This window comes from Artibeus jamaicensis, unplaced genomic scaffold (genome assembly GCF_021234435.1).
Source record: "Artibeus jamaicensis isolate MK-2021 breed Jamaican fruit bat unplaced genomic scaffold, CSHL_Jam_final contig_540, whole genome shotgun sequence".
In the NCBI taxonomy this organism is placed as follows: domain Eukaryota; kingdom Metazoa; phylum Chordata; class Mammalia; order Chiroptera; family Phyllostomidae; genus Artibeus; species Artibeus jamaicensis.
In genome coordinates this window covers 985,794-1,011,454 of record NW_026521879.1, presented here as the reverse complement: position 1 = coordinate 1,011,454, position 25,661 = coordinate 985,794, and the positions used below count along the sequence as shown (strand labels likewise).

The 25,661-nt window shown below is 36.3% G+C and overlaps 1 protein-coding gene across 1 annotated transcript in view; it reads right to left on the bottom strand.

Moving 5' to 3' along the window:
* Positions 1-25,661, bottom strand: part of KCND2 (potassium voltage-gated channel subfamily D member 2) — a 554,649-nt gene that overhangs the window by 180,811 nt on the left and 348,177 nt on the right. The gene's annotated exons all lie outside the window — the stretch shown is intronic.

Genomic DNA, 25,661 nt, shown 5'->3' with positions numbered 1-25,661 from the left:
TGTACTAATTGATATACGCTATAGTATGGATGAAACTTGAAAACATTATGCTAGATGAAAGATGCTAGATACATACAAAAGCCGCATATAGTATGACTCCATTTACATGAAATATACAAAATATGGAGACGGAAAGTAGAGTAGTAGTTGCCAGGACTTGGCGGAGAAGTGAGGGGAGTGACTGGCTGCTAATTAGGTTTCTTTTTGGGTGATGAAGATGTTCTAGAATTCGACAATGGTCATGTTTGTGCAACCATTCCAGAACTGCCAGATTTCACATGGAGGTCCAAACTTCCCTGAAGAAAAACAGGGATGTAGACTTGATGTGGAATAATCTCAAAGATGTATTTTTAAGTAATTATAATAATAAAAATGTAAAACAATAAAAATGTCACTAATGTCAATTCAAAGATTGCTTGCAGATCAGGAGAGAAGCAAATTTCAAATTTATAGGGCAGGAATAGTTTGCAAAATAATTTTCATACACGAATAATAGGCATAAATATTCTATCCGCATCAAAGATATGCTGGAGTGATTAAGAAGTTACATTCATGAATGTTTTGTTTTTATAATTGTTAGATGAAAGATGATCCACCATAAAAAGACAATTTTCCTGTCACATTATATGCTTAACACAGTACTGAAAAAATTCGGTTTGCTTTCCACAATGATTAAAGCATAATTATATAAATACAAATGAATCAAACTTTTGCATATTCTAGACAAGAGAATGCAAGGAGCACCTGTTTCTACTTTAATTTCCAGAGAGAACATACAATGTAAATAGGATTCTATAAAAGAAGACTCCACTTCAGTTTAAAAATACTAAGGTAAAAGGAGAGAAAGTATAAAGTATCCTTATTAAGGCACACTTAACAAGAATAATAGTAGAGAGTAATAGTAATCACTACAGAGTAATAGTACTTACAGAATACTTACAGAATAATAGTAATCATTTTAGAATTAATTAAATGTCAGGCCTTCAGTTCCATTTAACTGCGTGATCCCGTTAGGTATGGTTTAAGGAACTACTCCAATTTATAGCTAAAAAACCTGAGGTTTAATAAGATTCAGGGCATACAGGAAACAAGAAGTGGGACTGAATTCAAGATTATTTAGTTACTAAGCCCATATATTTTACCAACCTCTCACTAAAATTTTAAAAAGTTTTAAATCTTAAGTTCTATGGACAAAGGGCATCACTTATACTGCTATTATTATATAGAGCAGAATTTTCAATGCTACCTTTGCCAGTGTAGATAAAAATCACTATGGTGAGCATGTAGCAAATAATGCTTTTGCATGACAGGAATGGTATCAATACAGAATTTGTGGTAGGTTTGGAGGAGGCCAAATATAATAGCTAGCTCTACCCATATACTCAGGGCAGGAGGTCAAAGCTAGAGATGTTTAATGTTTTGGACCAAGATTTGAGCCTATCTCATTGCTGACCTCTCACTCTTTCTATAGCTCCATGCTACTTACTACTAACAATCTTGTAAAGCATTCTTGATAAGAATTAAACACAAGGCTTAGCAGCAACCTCAAACCCCAAGTATGTACACAGAGGATGGGTAAAGAGCACAGAACCACACTCTCTCACAGCTTAGAAAGCTGAAAGCCTGACTCCTGGAAATGATCAGGCTGGGGGTTCTGACACACCTGCAGTCCACTTGGGTTGTTGCAGAAATTGTTCTTTAGAAGGACACTTACCATAGATTCCTACCAAGTGGAAAAGCTGTCAAAGGTGTTTATGCATTTATTATTCTATTTGAGCTTCATAGAAACTCATTAAATATTAATCCAGCTTGTTGTGATTTAATTTTATAAATGAAGAGATGGAGAATCAGATAATTTAAGTAAGTTCCAGTAGGTCACATGCCAATCAGTGGAAATATTCAAGTAGGTCTTTTAATTCCTTAGGTAGTGCTCTTCCTATTACACCAGTCTCCATATGTAGACTTCATAATTTTCACACAATTTGTATTGAGTTCCTTCTCATCTTTCCCTTAGGAGTAGAAAGAAACATTTCTACTCCTAGAATAGAGGAGTAAAATAGAATAGAATCTATTCTATCCTTAGAATAGATTTCTAAGGGCAATATTTGCTTTTGCAAACTGCCTCTGAATCAGAGTCTTTATTTTTATCTGCTATACTTTATTTCAAAAATGCCTTTAAAATGTTTCCATAGAAACAACTGGAAAGGGAAATGATGAGCTATGTAACATTTGCAGTGAATGTCTTTCTGAATTTTGGACATTTGTTCCTAAAGAGATTGGAACTGGTTGTTTTTTGAAACAGAATATATTTCTAAAGAAGATTCTGTTCATATGTCTACTGAATGTTTCAGGTTACAAGCTCATACTCTGTAATTTTAATGTAATATTCCAAAGGCTGGCAAATATGCAAGTTTTATCATTGTAGTTTAAGAAGGGGTCCCCTCATCTCTGTTACCTGCATTAACCACTCTCTGCTCAGCATCTCCACAACTCCCTAATACTGAGTTTGGGCCATGAAATACTGGAAACCACATAGCTCTGTCCCGGCTCAGTAGACAGATGAGATGCTTGCAGGAAGCCCATGCAGCTGGGGTGAGATGACAAAGAAGAAAAGAAACCAACAAACAAAATGTACACTAAAGCTCAGTGGTGTACTTGCAGAAAGAGAGGAAACAGACAGACTGATCCCAGCACCAGAAATTTTGCCACATTTAGATGATCATTGAAGTCCAACATTTTCCCATAATAACACATTTAATACCCATGAATTCTCTAATATGAGGAAATCTGATAAATGTAGAGGATGAAGTTTCCCTTTTGCAGCTTAGATGACTTTATTATTTACATCTGTAGCACAAAGGGCTTGAAGTGGAGGCCATAATTCTGCCAGTAAGTAAGGAGTTCTGCAGCTGTTGTTCAGTGCATAGGGAAGAACAATAACTAATACTGTCTGAAGCTGCATGTCCTAAATTATATGCTGTTATCTTCACTGGAGAGTTTTATATTTGAAGATTTCCCTTAACCATCTCTTCAAGTAGATAAAATTGCAAAAATCACTGAATGGAATTCTATATTGGCCTCACACATGAGCAGGTGGACCTATAATTAGTTAAGGGAAAAGAGATTATGTATTCTAAGGGTTACTACAGTTCTTTGTTGGTGAGAAATTTTAATTCTTTTAGTAATGAACTATTACAGGGACTTTTTGTGAGGAAAGGCATAAAAGGCTGTTTTACAGTACTAAAGGATGTTGTGATGTATATCACTTGAATCCTATGTTACTAGTGCAATATTCTGTATGCTCTACAACATAATATAGGGTTAGATTTCTTTAGCTGTTAGCTGCATTTTTTTTTATTGTGGGGAAGTGGATGCTAAGCAGGAAGGGTAAATCTCTATTCTCTGTCCACAGGTTAGCTTCTGGTAGCAATTGCCAGCTTCTGCAACCATTGTCCTACATGGGAGAGTCAGCTGTGACTTGGAAACTGCTTTACTTAGCACTAAAACACCTTTGCTTATACCATCTTACAAATGTCCTTTCTTTCTTTCTTCTACCTATGGAATTCAGTTCAAATGTCATCTGCTCTAAACAGACTTCTCTCTAGAAAGGATTGGTCATTGAATCCTCTGTGTCTCCTCCACATTTTTTTTAGTTCTACCTCTGCAGTATGAGATGTTTTATTCATTCAATAGAATAGCATATAAACTCCAAGAAGGTAGACACTCTGGTTCATTTATTTTTGAATTCTCATCATCTAGCACAAGTATATGACAGAAAAAAATAAACTTCTTCAAATGTTTATTTAGTGTATAATACTAAAAACACATATCTTATTTAGCAGATAAAAGGTGAATCACAATAAAAATACACAAATACAAAAATTTAAATAAAATTGGACAAAAATCAAGGAGTTATACATAATAGCATATTTTCTTCAGTGAAAATAATACATGATATTGATGCAGTCTGTTGTTCAATTAACAAATATTCATTGAAGTAACACATAGATCAAATTGACATTTTCCCATTTCTCATATTAACATATTAATTTTTAAAAGTCACATGAAGTTATTTAGAATATAAACAAGAAAATTTATAGCCAATTTTCACAAATCTCTAATAAGTGATGGAAAAGGATGCCTTAATATAAGCAATGATGCTCATTTAGTAATTAGACATATCATTGCTCATCTCCTGCATTTCAAAAAATTAATTTACAATTTACATTCACAGTCTATTTGTTTTTTTTTAATTAATACTTCTTAGATTATCTGAAATTTAAGGCTGATAAATCTTGAGGTCCATTTGGAAATGTTGTCATCCTTATATACGTAATACTCTGTCCACAGAAACTGAATTTCGATACAACTCATTACAATGAGCTATATTTGAATATTTTTATACAACCAAGAAAACTTTAAGAGTTGATGGGACAGTATTTAATTTTAGTATTATAAATTTTGAGCTTGAAAGCATAAAACTAAGTTATTAAAATAATATTTAAATAACTTCTCTAGGATTTACTAAGACAAGAATGCTTTTAGATATCCCTTTGAAGTCAGATTTCATCCATGAATATGCAGTGTGTGAACTTCTGGGAAGAGGTTCCACCCTGACATGAAGTTCTCATCTTGTGATTATCCAATATGACTATTACAAAGTTCTTTAAGTGAAAAAATACAGTCTCACTAGACTAAAGAAGAAAAATTAAGTCCATATGATCATCTACAATATATATAAGAAAAAAATTGACAAAATTCACATGCACTCAAAATGATGACTCTCATAATGTAGGAACTCAGGGTAATTCCCTTAGCTTAGAAAAGGGTGTTTACTAAAATCCTAGATGTAACATCACACTTAATTGTGAAACACTAAATGTGTTTCCTCTATAATCAGAATCAATACAAGTGTGTGTGTTCTTACCATTCCTGTTCATTATTTTACAGGCCAGTGCAATGAGGCAAAGAAAAAAAAGCATGTAGAGCAGAAGCAAAGAAATTAAATTGTCTCTATTCACAATATGATTGTCTACATAGATAATGTCAATGAATCTACATAAATGCTACTAGAACTAACACATGAATTTAACCAGACAGCAAGAGGCAAAGTCAATATACAAAAATAAAATTTGTTTCTAAGGATTAGCAATTGGAAATTGAAAAAAGTATCACTCAAAATAGTACCCAAAACACAAAATATATGAGTGTAAATCTAGCAAAATGTGCAAGATTTGTATTCTGATTATCACAGAACACTGATGAAAGAAATCAAAGAAGACCTAAATAAATGGAGAAATATACTGAGGAAGACTCAATATTCTTAAAATGTCAATTCTCCCCAATACTTGTCTAGAGATTCAGCATAATCCTAGTAAAAATGGCAGCAGATTGTTTCTGTATCAATGAATTAGTTCATTTAAAAATTAATTTTGATGTGCAAAGAATCCAGAATAGCCAAAAATAATTTTGAAGAAGAGAAACAAAGTTAGAAGACTCACTGTCTGATTTCAAGTCCTGGATAAAGCCACAGTAATTAATCAACAGTGTAACTCTGGCAAAGGACAGACAAAGATATCAATGGAACCAAAGAATGAGTTTAGAAATAGACCCACACATATATGGTCAGTAGATTTTTCCATAAAACTACATAGGCAATTTTATGGAAACAATAATCTTTTGATGAAATGGTGCCAGAACAATTGGACATTTGCATTTCAAAAAAGATTATTAATTCACAGCTACATCTTGTGAAATTAATTAAATTAAATGAATCAGAGGCCTAAATGTAAAATAAAAAATAATAAAATTTAAAAAAATAGAAAAAAGCTTCATAATCTTGGATAGTGGACTATTTCATTAATATCATACTAAAAGTGCGACCATTAATGGAACAAAAACTTACCTAAATTGATGTTCATAAAAATTAAAAACCTTGGCTCTTTAAAAGACACTATAGACTTCCGCCAAGATGGAGACGTAGGTGGAGGAACCACCTTGCCTCTGTGCACAACCAAATCTAAGAACAACTATTTTTAACAGCAGTCACAACCAAGCCACACGGAAAATCGACAATACGGAGTCCAAAGGACAATTGGATACTCAGCTGGACCGGTACGAGGAATGAGGCCAGCAGCGGAGCAGGTTAGCAAGAAAAAATTCCCGGGTGGTGCCCGGTGAGCATGCAAGCAGCCGAAAGCGCTGATCCAGAGCGAGCTGGCTACGGGAGCGCACAGGGAAGAGGCGCGGCGGCCGGTTGCGCACCTGCAGGTCGGTCGCGCACCTGAGTGCGGAGAAACCAGTGAGAAGGGAAGCCTGCTCGGGGCAGCAGGCTCGCACAATTCCAATCGGATAAACAAGCCCGTGTGGTGTGACTGGACGGGCTGGGCTAGCGGAGAGGACCACCATTGCTCCCTCTCTGACCACGCCCCCACACACAGCATCACAAACCAGCGACCTGGGTCGCCCCGTCCTCGTAAACAACTAAGGCTTCGCTCCGCTTACTTAACAGCACGAATAGACCAAAAATGGCTCTAGGACAACTCAGAGCCCCAGAACCGATAGATCTAAGCGATGAAGAAATAGCCAGTCTTTCAGATGCACAGTTCAAAACACTGGTTATCAGGATCCTTACAGAACTGGTTGATTTTAGTCACAAATTAGAGAAACATATGGAAGCTAAACTAATTGAAATGAAGGGAAATACACAGGAAACCAATAGTAATGGAAAGAAAAGTGGGACTCAAACCAAGGGAGTGGACCAGAAGGAAGAAAAAAATGATCAAACAGAAAAGAATGAAGAAATAAGAATTCAGAAAAATGAAGAGAAGCTTAGGAACCTCCAGGACATCTTTAAACGTTCCAACATCCGAATTATAGGGGTACCAGAAGGGGGAAAGGCACAGCCACCAGTGGAAAACTTATTTGAACAAATAATGAAGGAGAATTTCCCCAATTTGGCAAAGGAAATAGACTTCCAGGAAATCCAGGAAGCTCAGAGAGTCCCAAAATATTTGGACCCAAGAAGGGACACACCAAGGCACATCATCATTACATTAGCCAAGATTAAAATGAAGGAAAGAATCCTAGAAGCAGCAAGAGCTAAGGGGACAGTCACCTACAAAGGAGTGTCCATCAGACTGTCAGCTGATTTCTCAAAAGAGACCTTACAGGCAAGAAGGGGCTGGAAAGAGGTATTCCAAGTCATGAAAACCAAAGATCTACAACCAAGACTGCTCTACCCAGCAAAGTTTTTATTTAGAATGGAAGGACAGATAAAGTGCTTCTCAGATAAGACCAAATTCAAGGAGTTCATCATCACCAAGCCCTTATTATATGAAATGTTAAAGGGACTTACCTAAGAAAAAGAAGATAAAAAACATGAACGGTGAAAGGACAGCAAACTCACAGTTATTAAGAACCACACCTAAAACAAAAGCAAACTAAGAGGACAGCTAGATCAGGAGTAGAACCATAGAAATGAAGATCTCATGGAGGGTTAGCAACAGGGGAGGGGGAGGAGGGGAAGGGGGGAGAAGGTACAGAAAATAAGTAGCATAGACAGTAGATAGAAAATAGGGGGAGGGTAAGAATAGCAGGGGAAATACAGAATCTAAAAAATTTGAGACACGTGTTCATGAACTAAAGGGGGAAATGGTGGGGGAGGGGTATGCAGGGTAGAGGGGAATGGAGGGGGGGAATAGAGCAAATGTAATGGCATAATCAATAAAAAAAAGTTAAAAAAAAGACACTATAAAGAAAAGTAAAAGACAAGCAACAGCTTGGGGAAAATAGTTGCAGGAAAATATACTATACAGGAATATATTCATAATATACAAAGAACACTCGATTCTCAATGAGAAAACATACAACACATTTTAAAAAATGAGCTCGAAGTCTGAACAATGATTTGACTAAAGTGAAAAGAAAATGTTAGAATGAACATATACACAATGGAATTCTATGCTGCAGAGAGAAAGAAGGAGCTACTACCCTTTGCAAAATGGATGGAACTAGTGTTGAAGACTATGTCAAGAAGTAGGGGGGGGGGGGAGGAAAGGGGGGGGGGGGGGGGGGGGGGGTGTCTTGAAAAACTATAATTATGAAACACCTCCACTACCTCCTCCCAGTGAAACCCCCCAACACCAAACACTGACAAAATATTAAAACAATGAGAGCACTCACCCATAGCTGTGAGCATGCAAATTACTGAACCCCTTTGGAAAACAGTTCATCAGTTTCTTAACTTAGGCATGCCACTGTCATGTGGCCCAGCGATCCCACATAAAGAACTACTTACATCATGATTCTTCCCTGTATGAAACCATAAACTAACAGTAAGAATATATGGAGCTGCCACATATGTGCATTAAATGAATAGCAAGATGTTAATATTATTCAAAAGTAAAAGTAATTACCTTTGGGGGCTGGAACTAATACTCCTACAAGTGTTACTGAATTTTTACAGAAAAAAAACAGCAATTTTAAACTTTACATTATAAAAGATGGAATCAACTTACTTCATCATAACTTAATTTAAAATATTACTGGGGAGACTTCTGCCAAGATGGAGGCATAGGTGGAAACACTTTGCTTCCTGGCACAACCAAATCTAAAAACAATAAAGTTTTAACAATAATAAACACAACCAAACCACAGAAAATCAAACAATACAGAATCTGAAAAACAATAAACCACTCAGCTAAACTTGTAAGAGGGGCAAAGCCAGCAGTGGAGCTGGTTGGGCAAAGAAAGATCTCCCAACTCGGGTGGCGCACAGGCAGCCGGGGGCGAGCATCCCAGGTGTGGGGTAGTTTAGGGGCTGACCCAGGGAAGACTGGGCATGGATGGCTGTCTGAGGTCGCACATTTGCACGCAGATAAGCCGGTGATGAGTCGTGCATTGAGACAGACCGAGCAGGCCCCAGGGCAGGACAGTTGGCTCGCACATTTACACTCAGATAAACAGGTGGGGGCAAGCGGAGAGGACTGCCATTGCTCCCTCTCTGACCCCGCCCCCACATACAGCATCACAAACCAGCGACCTGGGTGGCCCTGGTGAACACCTAAGGCACATCTCCTCATAGGTAACAGGCACAGACAGATCAAAACATGGCTCAAGAACAACTCAGAGCCCCAGAGCTGATAAATCTAAGCGATGAAGAAATAGCTAAACTTTCAGATGCACAGTTCAAAACACTGGTGATCAGGATACTCACAGAACTGGTTGATTTTAGTCACAAATTAGAGGAACATATGAAGGCTAAACTAATTGAAATGAATGGAAACACATAGGAAACCAATAGTGATAGAAAGTAAACTGGGACTCAAATCAAGTGAGCAAACCAGAAGGAAGGAAAAAAATGTCCAAACAGAAAAATATCAAGAAACAAGAATTCGAAAAAATGAGGAGAGACTTAGGAACCTCCAGGACATCTTTAAATGCTCCAACATCCAAATTATAGGAGTACCAGAAGGGGAAGAGGAACAGTCATGAGTGGAAACCTTATATGAACAAATAATAAAAGAGAACTTCCCCATTCCGGCAAAGGAAATAGACTTCCAGGAAATCCAGGAAGGCTCAGAGAATCTCAAAGAAGTTGGACCCAAGAAGGAACACACCAAAGCACATCATAATTATATTAGCCAAGATTAAAATGAAGGAAAGAATCCTAGAAGCAGCAAGAGAAAAGGGGACTGTCACCTACAAAGGAGTTCCCATCAGACTGTCAGTGGATTTCTCAAAAGATACCTTACAGGCAAAAAGGGGCTGGAAAGAAGTATTCCAAGTCATGAAAACCGAACACCTCCAACCAAGATTGCTCAATCCAGCAAAGCTTTCATTTAGAATGGAAGGACAGATAAAGTGCTTCTCAGATAAGATCAAATTCAAGGAGTTCGTCATCACCAAGTCCTTACTATATGAAGTGTTAAAGGGACTTATCTAAGAAAAAGAATATAAAAAAGATGAACAGTGAAAGGACAGCAAACTCACAGTTAATATCAACCACACCTAAAACAAAAGCAAATTAAACAAACAACTAGATCAGGAGCAGAACCATAGAAATGAAGATCACGTGGAGGTTTAGCAACAGGGGAGTGGTAGAAGGAGAAGTGGGGAGAATATACAGAAAATACGTAGCATAGACAGTAGATAGAAAATAGATGGGGGGCTAAGAATAGTAAGGGAAATATAGAATCTAAAGAACTTGAGACACCTGTTCATGAACTAAAGGGGGGGGAATGGTGGGGGAAGGGTGTGCAGGGTGGAGGGGAATGAAGGGGGGAAATAGAAGAAATGTAATGGCATAATCAATAAAATAAAATATATATTAAAAAATAAAAAATAAAATATTACTGGAAAAATGTAAATAAATAATGCTTTTACTGCAGAACTATAAGTGCCAAAGGCTTGAAGTTGATGCATTCTCTCTGGAGGAAAATTCACATGTTTTTCAAGGGAGGCTAAATTCTTTTGAGGAGGCCATTTTTAGTACTGCAAACAAATCTCCCACACTAAGTGCAGACTGTTCTCTTGACTTAAAGAAGAGTCCCCTAGGGACAGAGGCTGATGCTTCCTTAGCTAAATCACAGCCTCTGGCAACTTAGCACAAGCTGTCTTCTAAGAAAATAAGGCAACTCATGGACAAAACAAGACTGGCCAGGCCCTACACTCATGAAATTTAAAAGCATTTATATTTCCTAAAAAAACTTCTTTAGCATGAAAATGTAAAACAAATAGAGTGGTTAGGTTTGGGAATACTCTCCCAGTCCATTTAGGATGGAAACCCAGAAATGGTTCCAAGATTGTCCATCATTGTGTAATAACTGCAGAGCCCTTTAAGGTCTAGGAAGTTCCGCACACCCCACAAGTATAAGACCTCAGTGAGAAATGCACTCTAAGTGCTGACAGAGAGTTTTGTTAAGGAAACAACACCTTCTATACTTGATAGATAGCATTTTTGTCAGCTGACTTTCTTGCTCATCTTTTTCCTGACTGTTAACTGATTAAAAATCTTATTGCATGTATGAAATCTTTTATTTAAATTAAGCATATCAAAAGTTAAACCTATTTCTTCTCTTGACAAATCTCTCTTGATTCTGTAACTTCTATTTTTGTTGAGGATATACTATTCTCTTCATTGGAGCTAGAGTCCTTGATCTGGACTCCTTCCTGTTTCTTATCAATAACCACTCCTTGCTCCTCTGCATCTAATCAGGGATCAGTGTCTGCATTTTCTCTCCCAAGTATCACTTCTCTAATGCCTTTCCAGTTCTATTGCTGTCCTTCTAGTTTAGGTCCTTATCATCATTCACAGGAATGACTTCAGTAACCTAACTGATCTCCTTTATTCTCACCTGTCCTTCACCTTCTAACCTGGGAAGAAACAGAACAGTAATTACGTGTAAGAGTGTCAGTAATAGACTGAGTTTTTTGGCTAAGCTGATTAGTGTCTCCAAGTCTGTTTTCGAGTTTCTTATCAGGTTGACACAGAATCCTTGCTACAATACCCGGCACCTAAAATTCTACACTCGTGTTAAACTTGATTATTTATCTCCTTCTCAGTGTTAACACAATATAATATAATGAATGAGCATTGTTTGATCCTTCCAGGTAGAACATAGGCTTCTTTAGAATAGACACTGGTTTTCTATCATGTAGCAACTGCAGAGGAACTAATACATAGTAAACATAATTGGCAAAGGTAAGGTTTATGTTAACAAGCCTTTCATTCATCCATTTACTCAGAGAGTCCTCCCTCTGTCTGTCAGTCCTCTACCTCCCTGCCTTCCTGACTCTCTTCATTCCTTTCTTCCTTAAAGATCATAATATTTGAGTGCTTTCTATGTGCTGGTTACTTAACCTTTGGAAGAACTCATAGTGTAGTCTTAAGAAAAACACGATCGTTTTAAAGTTCAGGGCTTTACACTCTGCCCTCTCATTAATGGGATTAAAAATATTATTGAGATCATTTTGATTTAACTATCTCCGAGACCCAGTGTGTCTGTCGAGATATTAGCTATGATGCAATTTCTTTAAGAAGGATGTTTTAAAGTACCAGTTCCCAGCACAGATTTTAGAGGGGACTGAGGTGGACCTGTTATGCTTGGGATGCAGGAAACTTAGGCAACACCTTTCCCAGAGGTACACTGGGACCTATGAAACACCAACCTCCAGCTTGCTGTTGAATGTTTAAGGGTTTCTTTAACTGTGTCTGTATGTTTGGGGAAGCAAAGTAAGTGCTCTACCATATGAAGAAATGGGCTGTGGTGTTAATGTAGATTTCTAAATGCCAATCTGTGCACTGGGGTTGTAGTATCTGCCTAGGAATTAATTCAACAACTATTTTTGTACCCTTACTATGTGCCTTTCTTGTGGAAAACATTTTCAAGGTACAGATTTCATGAGATCTACTACCAGAGTTTCATTTTACTTTGATTGCAAGTGAGACTCCCAATTTTATTTTTGAAAGGGTTTACAAGATGATCCTGGTAATCAGTGGGGCCCCTTGGGAACTCATACACTTATATAATAGAGTTACAAAAGCTCTGCCCTTTAAATTACCTGGTTATGAGAAGGAGTGCCCCATGAGTCACAGAGAAGACTGCCAACGCTGGCGGTTTGGAGGAGGCTGGTACCTGTGTGGGCAGGCATCCAGAGGCAGCAGATGATAGTGATCAATGGAGCATTCCAGTAGAGGGACTGCACTGCTCTGATATGTAAGAAAACATTCCCCTCTTCCTCCTCAGGAATAGGTCTAGCAGCAAGACTGCAGGCAAAAGCCTTAATGTTCTAATGAAGTGAGCAAGGAATCGGAGAACCGATATTTGGTTTTTGTGGTGTCACATTTGTGCTGTGGCCATGGTTAATATTTGGTTACCACTTTTGCTTATTTATGTCTGGAATATATATATATATATATATATATATATATACACACACATATATATATATGTATATGTGTATATATATATATATATATATTCAGTGTCCTTCCAATTTGTGATTCAATATATCTGTTGCTGTAGTACATCATTAATAAAGCTTGTGGTATGAAGGGCTCTCGCTGCCAAAATTGTTGCCAAAATTGTTTTTCTTACCAGGATATTGATAAGGATATTTTTAGCTAAGGCAGTAGCTTTCCTATTACAATCAGTTGCCCTGGTTTTAATAACAATGGAAAGTGACAGGGAGTTTATATTTGAAAGGATTCTGTGACAATCTCCTCTAATATAAGGACAATGCCTGTGGATCTCATCTGGTAGACTTTTACTTAGCTCCTTGCTTTTGCATTTTAAAGTTAATTCTGTTTGGGGAATCAATCAGGAGGTTTTTCTACTCCAAATCAAGTATTCTTCGGGAACAACAAAGAGATAAATTAGTATGTGATTGGATTGGCTGTCACATACTGCTTCTTACTTAGGTCCCGATGTCAGCTCTGGGAAGGAATAGTTGATAGGTAAGGAGCTTTTCTTTCATTTCATCTTGGTGCTTAGCTAAACTAAACAAGGCTTCCACAGAATCTTTGTGAAATAATTTTATATTTGTACTTTATAGTCAAACTGTATTTGCTGGTGTTTAAGATGGCCATTTTTTAAATGAACACTTTAGCAAAAACCATTTGCTTATTATATTGGATATTTCTCAGTGTGTATTGACAATAGGTAACTCTCTGCTCTCCCAGGAAATATGAGAATCAAGAGTATTCATCAGGATCATGTTGTAATCCCACTAGATATTTCCATCCCTTTTTAAAGTTAATAAATAGTTCCATGACATACATTTATAAGAAATGAATACTAGTGAAATTTCCAGTGCCACTCCCAGCATCTAATGACTACATCTTAATTTTCTTCAGCTCAAATGAATTCACTTTTATTAGACTTAGAAACAATAATATTTTCTAGCCTTCAGTTCATAGAAATGTTTCTAACTAGATTAAATGTGCAATGCAGCAATTGCAAAAAAGGCTGTGTAATGCCAGATGCTACTAACATGTCTTTTTGATTTTTATTGTACAAGAAACTATGTCCACTTTTTGTAAATTTTTGCATGTAATTAAAACTATAACAAAGCATTTCTCACCATTTGCTTCCTTAGGTTAGAAGGGGAGGTGTCGTAGGACCACATTTTGTTGGAGAGGTTGACTACAGCTGGACTGTGTGCTTGGTGACTGAACACACCTAATAGCACAGCCAGGCCAGCAGATGCCTCAGTGATATCCTTCAACAGCACTCACTGCCTTAAACTAAAACAGGATGACTAGAATACTTTGAAAAGCAATTTTTAAATTAAAACTTTTTTCATTAAATTTTAATCAGTGCCTCAAATCTCATTAATGATTGTTTATAAAATCTTGTCACAGCTACCAGTTGCTATTATATGAAACCGCTTACACAGTGTATATATTTTAGTTTAATAAGAAGGTTTCATTTTGTAATGCCTATTAATTTTCAGGACAAGGCAAAGAAATTACATGTTCATGACAAATGCTAAAATTTATTAAACTCTACACACAATGGCAAATACTGAACTGAGGCTTGTACCAGAATTATCTCATTTATTCCTTTCCACAACATGTGAGGAAACTGAGGGACAGGCAGGCTTCAAATTACGGGTTGTGTCAATACTTCATATTTCTATAGTGTTTTCCACAGCACTTCTTACTGTGTTGTTTTGTTTATCGTATCATAATCGCCTGAGGTATACAGGCGTAGTGGTTTTTTTTCAACTTGTGAAGAGAATAAACTTCTGCCTGAAGCTGCAGAGGCTGGGTTAAAATCTAAGTCCTCAAGAGAGGCCGTTTCCATTGAACTTTATTGTCTCCCTTAGTAGGCCACTCCATTCTTTGGCTAGGTATGATACTTACTTAGGTATGATACTCAGAATAAAGGAAGCTATGAAAAAAACTCTTTAACATTGTTTTATACTTTTAACCTAAAAATACACAAATAAGCATTCAGAAGTGTTTTATTTGTGATTATAACTGTTTGGGTAAAAGCTGAGGCATAACATTATTGAAAGACATTGAATATGCATTGTGGTAAACACTATGAAATAGACCATTCCTTTTTCCCTCTTTCAAAGAAAATGGGTGAGAAATTCAAGTGATGCAGTATCATGCTAGGAAAATAATCAATCTATAATAAATTTAACATGAAAAATCTATATTAGAGTTGCAGTATAGGTTTTCTGGAAGCCCAGCAAAAACATATTTACCTATCTATAAGATAAATACAGCTTTTTGGAACTTTTCATGACACTGAGACATAAGTAGAATTTACCTTATCAAGTTCTCATAACAAGACTGTTATAAAAGGTTATAATAAAGGTTATTCTAGACAATGATCTATATAAAAAATGCCACTGAAACTAAATGACAATGGCAAAATGCCAAAATTTAATTTAGTAAAATTTCTTTGAAAGACCACTATAGTCATAAATATTGTTTTCTGAGGGCCTGGATTGATCTAAGGTTAAAATTAGAATATACAAAGGATCTCACAGAAATGTAGCTTTGCGGTAATAATATCCATTGAAAAATCAGATGACAGCTGTGATTGGAACTTCTCCCTCGAAAATCACAGACACAAAATTACAGCTGCAATGTATTTATAATATTGATGTAGAATTGACTATCTACAGGCATTCTTTATTCTCAGAAGCCCATCTCTCACATCTAAAATCCCTCAAATAAATAAGCAGATAGTTTTAATGTCCCATTAATATTAGCCACAACCATGTTTTGGTAAGGATTAACATGAATGATTTGAAGGCTGAAACCTCTGACAAGATTCAGTTGTTTTTCTGTTTTGGGTGTTTTTTTTTTGTGATGATCAATCTATAAAATAAATGAAGTTGAAGGCTTTTATAAAAATTAAGGAATACAACCAGCACATGAACTTTAAGGGCCTCCCTGACTTAAAGTGTATAAAATGGCAAAAATAATTAAAAAACCTCTAGTCAAGATGGAGGAGTAGGTAGATACTCTTCAACTCCTCACACAACCAAAAAAAAAAAAAGATAATAACCAATTTAAAAACAAAAAGTAATCCAAACTCTCAGAAAATCAAACTGACTTCCGCCTGACAGCCAAGGAGTTAAAGAAGATACATTCATACAAACTGGTAGGAGGGGCTGAGATGGGCAGAAGGGGAGGAGAGGATGTGTGGTGAGGTAAGGAGGCAGCTGGCGGATTGTGTGGTCCCACATTTACACGCAGATAAAAACTGGGAGGAACAACTGAGGAGCAAGCAATACCAACCCAACAGACCCATGCAACCCAAGGTTCCGGGGCTGGAAAAATAAAGCCCCATAGTTCTGGCTGCAAAAACCTGCATCAGTTGAGGTGGTGGAATAAACTGCTGGTCTCTTAGGAGAGTCTGTCTGAGGGGCCCATGGGGTCCTAGAACATATACAAGTCCACCCACCTGGAGATTCAGCAGGAGGGCAGGACCTGAAAGGTCAAAAGCCACTTGTGGGAAGCAGGGGAAGTGACTGAAAGTGGGGTGAGAGTCGAGCAAGTGGCAATAGTCCCTCTCTGATCCCTCCTTCACATACAGTGCCACAACACAGTGAAGTGAAATGCCTTGCCCTGGTGAATATGTAAAGCTCCACCCCTTACAGTGTAACAGGTGTACTGAGACAAAGAAACATGGTCTAAATGAAAAAAGATAAAACAGATCAAAACTCCAGAAAAAGAAGTAAGCCATGAGGAGATAGCCAATTTATCAGATGCACAGTTCAAAACACTGGTAATCAGGATGCTCACAGAATTGGTTGAATATGGCTGCAAAATAAAGGAAGAAGTCCAGGCTATACAAAGTGAAATAAAGAAAAATATACAGGAAACAAACAGTGAAGGGAAGGAAACCAGAACTCAAATCAATGATTTGGAACAAAAGGAAGAAATAAACATTTGACTGAAACAGAATGAAGAAACAAAAATTCAAGAAAATAAGGAGAGGTTTAGGAACCTCTGGGACAACTTTAAATATTCCAACATCTGAATCATAGAGGTGCCAGAAGGAGAAGAATAAGAGCAAGACATTGAAAACTTATTTGAAAAAATAGTGAAAGAGAACTTTCCTAATCTGGCAAAGGAAATAGATATACAAGTCCAGGAATCTCAGAGAGTCCCAAAGAAGTTGGACACAAGGAGGAGCACACCAAGACACACCATAATTAAAATACCAAAGGTTAAAGATAAAGAAACAACCTTAAAAGCAGCAAGAGAAAAGAAGATAGTTATCTGCAAAAGAGTTCTCATAAGATTATCAACTAATTTCTCAAGGGAAATCTTATCAGCAAAAAGGGGCTGGCAAGAAATTTTTGAAGTCATAGAAAGCATCCAACATTGCTGTATCCAGTAAAGCTAACATTTAGAATGAAAGAGTAAATGAAGTGCTTCCCAGACAAGATAAAGTTGAAGGAGTTCATCATCACAAAGCTCTTATGTAATATAAAATGTTACAGGGGCTTAAAGAAAAAGAAGAAAATAAAAACTATGAACAGTAAAATGACAACAAACTCACAACTATCAACAACTGAACTTAAAAAAACTAAGCAAACAACTAGAACAGGAGCAGAATCATAGAAATGGAGATCACATGGAAGGTTAGCAGTGGGAAGGGTGAAGGGGTAGAATGAGGGAAAGGTAAAAGGAATAAGAAGCATGATTGCTAGGTGCAGAATAAATAGGGGGAGGTTAAGAATAGTATAGGAAATGGAGAAGCCAAATAACTTATATATATGACCTATGGACATGAACTAAGGGGGCATTCCTGGAAGGAATGGGAGTACTAGGCAGAGGGGGAACAAAGGGGAGAAAAAATGGGATAATTAATAACATAATCAATAAAATATACTTAAAAGTAAAATAACAACAAGACGATTTATTGAGCATTTAAATGTGCTTCTGCACAGGTTTATGAGAAGGTGTTTTCTGACTCCACACATTTTATTTTGGTTTTTCAAACTTAATGCAAGAGACAATGTTCTGAAACCCCAACACATGGCTATATGAAGCATTATTTAAAAATAAATACTGCCAGACAGACAGGTAGATAATTACATCCCAAAACTAAAGAAATTAGATGTGGGAAATTTAAAAATGTATATTAGGCAATGGTATAAAATTAATTCAGTTATCTTCCTGTTCCTGTCTATATTGCTATTCTGCCCTCCACCTCCTTTTAAAGTGTTCATTGTAATTGGTAAGTGAACATAGTTTTCTTCACAGGCTGGTGCTCCCTCAGCCCACAGATGTCAGGGGGAGGTGGGAGTGAATGCAGCTGCGAAACAGAATCAAGTTCCATCCTCCCCAATAAATCGTGGGTAAACAGTGCTCTGCTCTGCTTTCTATAAACAGCTTACTAATAGATTCAGTTTTAAGATGATGCTCCCAAACTAAATGGTCTCTAAGGTTCTCATCCTAGATTCTAGTCTGAGAGACCTGTTTGGGAAAAACACACTCACCATTGTTTTCTTAGGATCTTAGGTACATATCCTAAGATATCTGAGAACTAAACTAACCCCTGAGGGCCTTTGCTTCTAGTTACGTAATTCAACCTCTTGTCAGGTTGGGTTTCAGCTGGACCACTTCAGTTTTATCACATTAGATAGAGATCAGAAATCCTGTTTGTATAGTATAGTTATCTCCATCTATTATCATTCTTAGCTGCAATAAAAATCAATGATCACTGTATATGCCCTTCAAAGGAACACAATTCACTAATGACATTGTAATTCTGGTTTTTAGGATTACAAAATGTGAATTACAATGAGATAGAGAATTTTAAATTACTTTCCACATACCTGTTAGGATATAAGGAAATAATTGGAAAAGCAGTTGAAGTTAAAAATGCCACTAATTCTTCACTTTACTTGGGTAAAAGTTTAATTGAATTTAATTTGAATTTTTATTACATAAGGACCATAGAATCATGTCCTACAAATTATAATTATATAAACAATCAGCTGAGGAGAGGAGAACATGTATTAAAGTAAAACAGATAAGTTTGTTACACTGGGCAAAGAGGGTGTCTTTCCCTGATTGACATTTTGGTACTAACAAACACAAACACACATATGTAACATATTTTTAAATTATATGCAACATAGCCTTGGTTTCTAAGCACAGGTCACTCTTTAGGGGATCTTAGACTCTACCACAAGATCTATAGGAGGTGTCTGTAGATCAGCATTTGTGAATACTGCTGAGTAATTTTTTTCTATTATTTGAAACACTAAAACAATAAAGTGACAAGAATAAATGCAACAGCACACAGTAGGAGCTGTACTATGGGTGACATGCATTATTATGAAGGCAATGTTGTGCTTCATGACAATCGGATATTGTGAAGGTGGGAGCTTTTACAGTAGTGAAAGTGGTTATTTTTCATCATTATATAGAGAGAACCAAGTAACTGATGCTAGAAAAAATGTTGAAAGAGAAAGGTTATCTCATCATTGATTTTTTTCTCCCAGAAGATAGATATCTGTTAGGAAATGAATTCACCTGGAAAAGTAATCCTGTAAGTCACTGGGATATGCATTCCCCTGTTACTGATAACCATATGAATAAACCATTGTTACTCATCCTGAAATGCATCAAAAAGAATATTATATGGCTGCCTTGGAGCTAAATTTTTGAAAAATTATTACATATTTCAAAAATTAATAGGTCTACTTGGCTAGATAAGAAGTGAATTTGGGAAAGATTTCTATTTCCAGTTTTTCTGTTTTGAATCTCTGACCTAATATATTTCTCTCCTAGATTTGGTACATTTAAAAAAATTTTTTTTCATGGCCTGCATTAGAAGTCTTGGAAGCTTTAAGAAAAAAATAACAAACTCATCACTAGTATTTTAGAAAATGTTTGACTAAAATTGCAAAGCAAGATACCAGCATCCTGTTTGCCTTTGTAGAAAATGTTTACAGCACCCAGGCATCAAACATGTTGGATTTGCAGAGCTAAAGTAGTAGACATATTAAAAATATAGATATAATATTGTATAATATTGAATCTGCTCCAAAATTAAAGAAATCATCTGTATTTAGTAACTCTGAGGGTTTTTTAGGAGGTTGTGCTTGATTATTTAATAAAAAGTGTCATTTAACATAAAAAAGATCTTAAAGAGACTTGAAAAGTAAGGGTAGCTCTAATCTAAGTGAAACCATTCAAGCAGGGCTATGAATGTGCTGTTGGCAGGGATTTACAACATCTGCTTAACATGCTACCCTGGTAGAAAATGAGCAGAGAAAGAAAAAAAAGAAAGAAAAATCCTCTAAAAATCAAGAAACTATTGAGAAAGCAGTGAAAATCTTAAAAATATAATGCTGCAAATCACTAATATATTTTCAGTTATTCAACAGTAGGTCTACAAAGTGTACACACAACACTTGTACAAATTTATGCAGTATAGAAAAGGGAGAATTAACTGACTAAAAGTCATAGAATATTTGTGCCTGACAACTTCTGCTACAAGTTCAACTTATAGTAATTTTTATAACAACATCATATCTTACAAGTTTAATTGTAAATAAACATTTTGGTAAATGTTAAGTGTGGACAAAGATGTCTCTTGACAGGAATGAAGACAAAAACAATGGTAAGAGTTTCAGTGCTTATAAGGAGAAAAAACAGAAAAAATATAAATGAGAGCTAACATCACTACTTTAGAATATACAGGTGTGATTTTCATTAAAAAGGTGCAATGTCATTATTTTTAATTTATACATGTATAAACACATTTGTGTATGTTTACAGCACCTGCATGTTTTACATTGCATGATATGTAAGATATTAAGAAATCTGGTAATATAATACTTGCATGTTGGGAAAGACTTATAAAGACATCAAGGAGAATAGTCTTTGGCACTTTTCTTGAGAAAGAATTATGAGAGCACACCCAGAATTTATAGATTGAACTTGATGGAGCCATATGACTATTAAAGGATCAATCTTAAAATGCTGCCAATGGAACCCCATAAGACTGGGGAATTTTCTCATTAATGTGGAGTAAATGTATAGCCAGTGATGGCTTATAGACACCAGGAAAGATCATCTACTTTACTAGAGGTGAACATTTAAAGGATTAAGATTTGTTACCATGGCTATCACTTTGGGTATAAATCCCTGGTTCAAACAGCTGAGCACTGAATTGTTTCACAGACTGTGTTTGTCTTAACTCCCATGACCCAGCTTCTTGATTCCCCTTGTCTGCTTCCTGGAATTCATTTTTTACCTACATACACAAATGGCACCTGACCCCTATTTGTTTCTTACTGTCCTTTCTCCCCTTGGTGCCCAGTGTATGCGATCTATTACCGCCTTAATATTTGGTGCAAACTATTCCTCTTCCAGTCTACCTGAAGTTCAAATTCTGGCTTTGCCTATGAAGTCCTGGCACAATATAGTCCTTTGCATTCTTTCCTTTATTTGGTCTGTCTGCCCAAGTTATGCCTGCCAAGTGAGCAAAATCACAAACTTCCTCTTTTCCATATATTAAAAAAATTCACATTGGACCACAGTAAATTCCTTTGTCAACTGTGATGACTTTCCTTATTTTCACTGTTTTTTTTCCCCTTTCTCTACCTATCTTCTTCAGTCCTTGTTTCCTTGTGAGTCATCCTAGGGACAAATATGGCTTCCCGGAGGTGAATTTTATACTACTGTAATATTTCTCAGCATGCTTTCTTTTCTATTTGCCTACACTTCATGTGCAAAAAAAAAAAAAAGCAAGCATTAGTAATGTTACTATTGTCCTTGGTCTTGCCCCAAAACAGAAGGCACACTGTGTATATACCAGGAACTCCAAGGTACGTGTGTGTATATTCTTATTTTTGCTTTTTTGCAAAAGCCCTGTTTAACCCAAATCTTCTCATGTGCTGCCATCCTAAAGAGGATATGCTCACTGGGGTGAAAAAGGCACTGTTCTAACTCATACAAATAGACTGAAAAAGTTCTGTCATTTTGCAGTGTAGGGCAAAAGTAGGGTTACAGTTTTGTATGGAAAATAATACAATATTTATAAATAATAATACAAGAATAAACTCTGTTTTATGTGCTCACAACTGTAAACTTACTTTTGCCCTACTCTGTATGCTCCCCTTCTTTTTCTACCACTGAGCATTTTTTTTTCATTTCAATGCTGATCATAAGAATTAGTAAGGTATTCTTGTTCTCTTGTAAAAAATCTTCTTTTGAGGGCATGCTTATTGATTTTAGGAAGAGAGAGGAAAGGACGGAGGGAGGAAGGAAGGGGGACAGAGACAGAAAGAAACATTGAATTGTTGTCTCCCCTGCTTGCTCCCAATAAGGGCAACAAAATATTCTTTTTTTAACAAACAAGATGCAATTACACATTTTCAGCAGTTTTTCTTTCAGTGAACATTTCATCTTTCACCTAAAGTGTGCATGTGCATGTATGTTCACACACAGATTGAAGGATGTCATATGCAGAAACATGAAGCAAGTGAGCCCATGTATTTAGGACTCCCAGTACAGGTTAGGATTATTGAGAGTCAAACTATGTTTTTGTGAAAGGACAGGGTCAGGGGGCATTTGGGGTGAGTCTTTCTGACAGGAGGATGTTTTGTAGGCAGCTAATTCCTAAATTGGCTCCTTTATATCTCCCTGAATGTTTTTCAAGTACTAACATGTTCACTTTTTTTCACTGAAAATATAGAATTCCATTGAACACAAAATCCATTTTAGCTGAGTGAATGCTCTTTTTTTAATCTTAAGAGAGTCAGTTTGCAAAATTACAACATGACTCACCTAAGAAAAAGCAGCAGGAGTACCAGCAAGAAAACTCTAAAATGTGCTGAAAGAGCCACATGAATGTGAGACCAAAAATTATCAGTAAAAGCCATAACTGACCACAATCAGTAAATGACCCAGGTCTAGGGACAGTCTTGGAAAATGGATCTGTGTGAAATGCTGAACTGTTGATACACAGGGCAGCATATGTCTGTGAGGTAATTCCAAAGGCAACTATGCCCCAAAGAGGATAGAAAGCTTATTCATATTATGAATGGATGTGCTGCATATATCTCTGTCAATTGTGCATTCCAGATATTTACCTTGGTTTTGTGAGATTTTCTCAAGGGAATAAAACTGATATGATTAACACACTCTGGAATTCCACTGGATGCATTATCTACTTCCTTTTCTTTACTGAGATGACAGCATTGAGTCCTATGACCTCCTTAATATCCTGTGGTTGACATCTTCCAGTCGAGTTTTTCAGATATTAGGCTGGATGGTTGAGTAAATTTTTGTGTGGCTCTTTTTGACCTCACAGCTTAATGTATTTCTTTAGTCTCTTGTTTTCACAAAATTGTTTGACTTGAATTCAGAGAGAGAGAGAGAGAGAGAGAGCAGAATTGGCTGAGTTTTGTTTCCTCAAAATTCATATTTTAAAATTCTAATTCCCAGTATCTTAGAATATGACTGTGTAAAGAGAGGGAAATTTAAAAAATAATTAAATTAAAATGAAAAAAAATGAGATCATTATAATGGACCCTAATCCTATATGGTGTCTTTATAAGAAGAGGAAATTTGAACAAAGTGGTTCAGGAGAAAGATCAGGTGAAAATACAGGAAGAAGATGGTCATCTACAAGCCAAGAAGAGAATTTTCAGAAGAAACCAATGATGCCAACACCATAATTTCTAGTCTCAAGAACTGTGAGAAAATAAGGTGCATCACTCTGTGATGCTTTGTTGTGACAGCACTAGAACCATAATACACTGTATAATACACCCACATATATGTGTATATCTGTATTCATATCTACATCTATATCTATTTCTTTTCCAAATCGACAACTTGTAGTTCAGTTTAAATGTTGGATAATATATCAGTAATACAAATGCATTAAAATTATATTTTTGAATACAATTCTGGGAAATAAATAAAACTAGATACCACAGAAAATTAGTGAAAATGGTGATGAACATGGACTGAGTCCTGCAGTGGGCATGTTGGTCAAAGTAGGGATCTGACCTAGTGCAGAGGAGGTTATATTATACTCCTTATTCATGCTCTTAACAGTGACTGAGTTCTCATTATTGTTATGATCAGAAATATGTATTCAATATTAACTATGGAAAAGACACTCTGCTAGGTGTATAGGTTATATTGCAAACATATAATATACTTTCAGCTTTCCAGGAGCTCACACTGCACTTGGGAAAGAATATATTATCCCATGAAACACACCCACACATCCAGAGAAAGGGCAATAAAAACCAGATAGGATGAGAAACAGGAGACTAAAGAAAAAGCTAAGGGAACTGTAGGAAGCCATTTTGAAAGTTTCTTGTGTTATATAACAGATGAAAGTGAGCTAGGAGAAAAATAAAGAATATGATAGTATATATATATATTTATAAATATATATATTCTTTCATTTTCTTTATTTTATATATACACACACACACACACACACACACACACACACACACACACACACACAGACATATATGAAGGAAATGCTGATGGGTTTAGGATAAGGGCCAAGAATAAGACAATAGTTGCCCAAAAGATAAAGAGATGTTTTCAGGAAAAATTACTTATTTAATTACCTGAATTCTTTAAAGATTTGCTGGCATATTGACTTTAATTTTTAGAAGTTTGGGAGTGGATAAGATCTCTGAGGGTGAAGGTACAAAAAAAATGAAGACAAAGGTCAAATCTTGAGGGACAAGCATACTTTATGGAATGAGTGGACAGAGGAGCACTGCAGAGAGGAGGAGGAGTTGGAGGGTTGACAAAGACACTCAAGACCTGGCAGTGCAAAGGAATCTAAGGTGAAGAAGAACCAGGGAATGAATAATAATAGAAAATGTAGCAGGACAGTGAAGCTAAACACCCTAGCTTAATGAGCAGATGATCATTTGTGACCTTAAAACAGTATCAGATAGGATGAGGACTGAGGCTTAACTGCAGGTATAGAATGAAGAGGGTAAACATGATGTCAAAAAAAACCCATAACTGAAGAGTTTCTATTTGCCAGAAGCAGTAAAAATTGAAGAGGAGCTAATGGAAGAAGAGTCAGATGATTTTAAAAAATAACCACGATTGTGAGGTGTTGGGTCTTTGAGGGACCATGAGGAGGGAGGTGTCATTGCCACAGGACCGGGGTTAGGAGAGGTCAGGGACTAACATCCTGAAAAAAGCCAGTGAGAAAAGATGGAGACCAGTTACACTGCATTTTCAAGATGAAGAGTGATATGTATTATCCTTAAATATTAAGAGGATCGAGAGCTTTTTTTCTTCTTTAACACTTTGATAAATTGTTAAGCTCTATCAATTTTGGATTCCGGGCAAATAGCATCCTGCTAGTTCATCTTGCCTACTCTCTATTTGAGCAGAATACTAAAGCCACAAGCACATTTTTCTTCTTTGAGGGAAAAAAATGTAGGTGGCGGATTGCTTCTTTCCACACAGAGGGACTGAATTGTTGCTGTTTGTGCTCCTTGTTGTTTTAGTTTATTTCTCTTTTATGATCTAATTAGATCTCCAGCAGGATGTATATTTCACTCTTCAGCGAGAGTTCTCACATTTTAAAGAAAAATAGGATAAGGACTTTGTGTCCCAGGCTCTTTTAATTTAATTCAATTTAATACACTTTTCTGTAGTATCTACTGGG